Genomic DNA, 4424 nt, shown 5'->3' on the forward strand with positions numbered 1-4424 from the left:
CTAGCCCAGATCGGGACTGGGTGTGTGTGACTGCCTCAGCTGGCAAGACCGCAGTGAGCTCGCCAGTCCAGATTGGGACTGGGGGGGGGGTGGCTGCTTCAGCTGGCAAGACCACAGCTGTCTCGCCAGCCTATATTGGGACTGAGGGGTGGCTGCCTTGCCAGGCTCTCAAGGGGTCGGACCTGGTCCGCAGGCCGTATTTTTTACACTCCGAAGTAATCCCCTTTGAGCCTCCATTGATGCGAAAGGCAGGTCTAAATAAATGAAAAATCATATTCTGCTCTCTAGATTGTATCAGTCAAATTTTAAGAGCTGTACCCCAAATTATGTCACAGTAGGCCTAAAACATTAGTTTCTCCCTGGAGGCTACCTGGAAGAGCCTGTTCATGGTGACTCTTCTGAATAGTAGCTTCTTCACACAGCGGATTGCTCCCATTTTATGGATCCTCCGTGTGATCACCAGGCATACATGATGTTGCAAGTGGTGATATGGAAACTCTGCATGTGGTAGGGTACTGCACCTGTACACTGCAGCACGTGGCACATGCTTAGGTATTTCTTTTTTTTCCTTTTTTTAATGATTTGATTCATTTTTTGAGGGGGGTACAGAAAAAAAAGGGAAAAGGCAAACAGGGAAGATTTTACAGTTCATCTTGTGACCGTGCCCTGTGAAGCCTGTCTACATAACATGTTTTTCCCCCCTATTATTATTATTATTGGTATTATTGATCTTTTTGAGATACAGGAGAGTGAAGGGGAGGGGTAAAGCATGGGGAATAGGAAAATGGTGCATGTGCTATGATCCTGCAACCCACATCCAGTTTTGCGCCTAGTAGTACTCCATGTAGCTCTACTCAACTCATTACGTTTTTGTTCTGAAATGTTGTCTATCTATAAAAAATGTTTGGTCTGTCTCATGGTAAAAATCGCGGATTCTTTCTGCTGTGGCTTGGATGAACCCCTAGCTGTACTGTCCTTGCAGTCTGATTATGACCTAGATCAGTTTTTGCCAGTATTTTTCGTAGAATGGTCGCCACTTTTGTTGATGCTCTTTGTTTGTCAGTCTTGCCATCATTGCGTACTCCATCGTTTCTGTAACCCATTCAGAGATTTTTGGAGTTTCTTTGTTTTTCCAGTATCTTGCATATAGAACTCTCGAAAAATATGGAACGCTTCACAAATTTGCATGTCATCCTTGCGCAGGGGCCATGCTAATCTTCTCTGTATCGTTCCAATTTTCGTATATGTGCTGCTGAAGCGAGCACATGTGTAGGTGTTTCTAACCATTCCTGTGGAATGGTCACAGTGTACAAAGCAGCCTAAGCTGTCTGATGAGGATGTGTGATTTGGCTTTGGAAGTATTTGAAAGCAGTATACCAGCATTTATAATGAATTATTCAAAATACGGTAACAGTGGCAAGAATAATATTTGCAGCAAAGCGGAAAGCAGACAAATGCCCAACTCTGGAAGAATGGAAAAACAAATTGGCAGAATCTGGTGTCATGGCAAATCTAACATCCTATATACATAACAGACCAAGATTGGAATTTCAGGAAAAATTGAATGCCTTTTGCGCATATATGGTGGGAGGCTCAGCTGAGAATTATAGGAAAAAGGGGAAGATGTAAGAAAGAAATGTTTTGAAATAAGTTTTTTTTGATAAGCAAATAAGACGAACAAGAGCTAATGTAAAAGCACTGTAATGAAATTTCATATAGAAACAATTCATTGGAAATTTATGTAATAAGTTTTACATATTGATGTTAAATTTACTGATTTTTCCTCTTAAGTTGTAATAATAATAAATTATTTAAATAATAATAAAAAATAATTAAAAAAACAGCTTTGAACCCAATGCTATTGAGGTAGTTCCCACTCACCCCCTACTCTCTGTCTGTCTGCCTGCCAGTGCTGCCCAGGGTATTTGCCCTCTCCCCAGCACCAGCTGTCCTCCACTGTGCCTTGCCCAGTGCTGCAATGGTGGCATTTGCAGTGTTCAACATTCATGCTCAGACTGCAGTCATTTCCTTTTGCCTGGCACTGCTGCCTGGCAAGAGTGGCTGTTTTTATGTTGAGGTTTATTGCTGTATAATTTTTACTGGTCTGATGGACTGTATTAATGAAATGAATTGAATTGAATAGTGGCTGTCGTTGTATGTACCTGCCAAATCTTCTCAACTACTTGGGGTTGGCATAAGCCTTGAGAGAGGGTCAGAGGGCTGAGGGAAACCTGATTAAAATGGTTTACCTTTTTGTTTTGTTTTTTTAAGGTGGAAAATGGCCATTCATCTTGACCTTAATGGAATTCCAGATAATTGGAAATTCCAGATTTTTGAAATTCCAAATTCTGAATCTGAAGGCCCAAATTCCAAATCCAGATTTTGGTACTAGTGCACAACGCTACTATTTGATGTTGAGCATCTGGTGTGTTTTCTAAAGGATGTTTGATGTAGAACGGAACTGCTAAAATCCATCTCATTTTTTTTTTACGCTTACATTTAAGCATGTGCTAAAGCTGACCTACATAACCTGTGATCCAGTGCAGCATATCATCCATGTCTAGCAGTTCAACTGGTTTTTCTCCCCCCGGGGAACTGCAAAATGTAGGATGTTGTCAAGAATTTGTCAGGCCATATTCCATGGCTGGTGGGCATTTGGTGTGATGGATTGCAAGTTGTGAAGGCCTTTGCTGAAGCAGAATAACAAAAAGAATCATACTTAATCTCTACCTAGGAACATGCGAACAGGTGCATTGGCTTTTGTAACTCCCTAAAAGAGAATTTCTACAGTGGCCTGAATTAATATCATAGTTTTGACTCTTGGTAACAATCGATAGCATTTATAACAACAATCACAATTATAAAGCATTCATTGCGACTGTAAGGTGGAAGTTGGATATCTGGCCTTTTCTTTCTAAAAAAAAAATACAGGTTGCAGCTCTTTGAAAGCAGGTGTTGATCAAGATGAAGGTTGTTCTCTCAAGCCGCTCCTGGAATGGAAGGAATCAACAAAAGAAAAGAGGCAGTTTCTCAAACACAAACAAATTAACATTGGCAGCCTGTGCACAGAGTGTAGAAACTTGTGTCATTGTCTACTGTAATTTACTAAAATGTTTTCCAGAAATTATAGCTATTATTGAAATAGCCTTTTTTCCAGTGTATATAAAAGAGTATTTAGTTTATACCTAGGGATACACTTTGAGCTGCCTGTATTGAATGCTTCCAGTTGCAAATGACTGTAGCCAGATTACCCATGCCAGAATTATACGTACATCCAAACATAGCCAGAAAAAAAGAAACCACTAGAGGGTCAACAGCATCAAAAGCAGGTGATTGTGAGCACTGCTCCCTTTCTGAAATGGAATAGAATATAAACTGCATGCCAGAGCTAGAGAGCAAAAGAAAGAAACCGACAAAGAATGGCTCTGATATTCAGAAGATGACAAAGAGGTCTCCAGGATATTCTCTCATTTCGATAGCCTTCTTAAAAAGCGACTTACAGTGCATTCCTGAGAGGAATGCCTGCACCGGGCTTAGGAGGCAACACGGCTGTGCTGCCTCCAAAGGAAGTTTCGGCCCCGCCGAAACCCCCTCCCGGTGCAAAAAATCCGTGCAACCCTTTAAGGGTTGCACGGGAGATATGCCTCCTAAAAGGCATCTCTCGCCAAAAAATGAAAAGGGGCGTTCCCGGGCTGAAAGGGCTCTGGAGGCCTCCTAAAGGCAGCCCTGCCCCCAGCCCAGTGCCAGAACACCTGGGAACACCTCCCAGGACACCGTAACGCCCTGGGAATGCCTCCCGGGACGCTGGTATGGCCTTTGCTGGTGTTTGGACGCTGGCAGAAGGCTCTGTTGGTGTTCTGGGCTGGCGCTGCTGTGGCAGCACTCTGTAACTGGCATCTGGGCCTTCCTGCCAGTGTCCGGGCAGCTAACGCCAGCGTTAGGTGCCCAGATGCTGGCGCATAGGGCCTGGATGCCGGCGCAGTGCTTTCCTGACCTCATAAGGGCTTTCGCCCTAGGAAACCTTTCATATGATAGGAGGTATTTCCAAGAAAGCTCAGCTTTATTTGATTGTGTTGATCAATAGTTAATCTAGAAACGTGTGGTTTTCAAACTTTCTTCTTATGAATGGGAACTTTTTAGGGACCTGACTGTATTGATTTCTGGATGGTCTCCTAAAGAAGACTGATTATAGAATGAAATACGTCAACATCTTGGTGGGACAGTTCATTGTAGAGGGCAGCCATAAAACTTCGGGACCTTCTTTGGTTAGTGCGTTGTTTGCTCCAGATGACTTTGAGAAGAAGCTGTTCAGAACTATTTGAGTTGCTTTTGATCTACAGACTTTTTGTTCAGTGCACCTCTTTGATGTTGTTATTATTTATTTATTTCTTCTAAGGAAACCACAAAAAATTATTGTGGGTTTT

At 42.4% G+C, this 4424-nt stretch overlaps 1 non-coding gene across 1 annotated transcript; it reads right to left on the reverse strand.

The window, feature by feature from the left end:
* Nucleotides 1–1158: 1158 nt before the first annotated feature.
* Nucleotides 1159–1265, reverse strand: LOC130488053 (U6 spliceosomal RNA). The gene has a single exon (XR_008933808.1). It is a non-coding gene; the product is annotated as a U6 spliceosomal RNA (small nuclear RNA).
* Between the last annotated feature and the right edge of the window lie 3159 nt (nt 1266–4424).

This window comes from Euleptes europaea, chromosome 15, assembly GCF_029931775.1.
Source record: "Euleptes europaea isolate rEulEur1 chromosome 15, rEulEur1.hap1, whole genome shotgun sequence".
In the NCBI taxonomy this organism is placed as follows: domain Eukaryota; kingdom Metazoa; phylum Chordata; class Lepidosauria; order Squamata; family Sphaerodactylidae; genus Euleptes; species Euleptes europaea.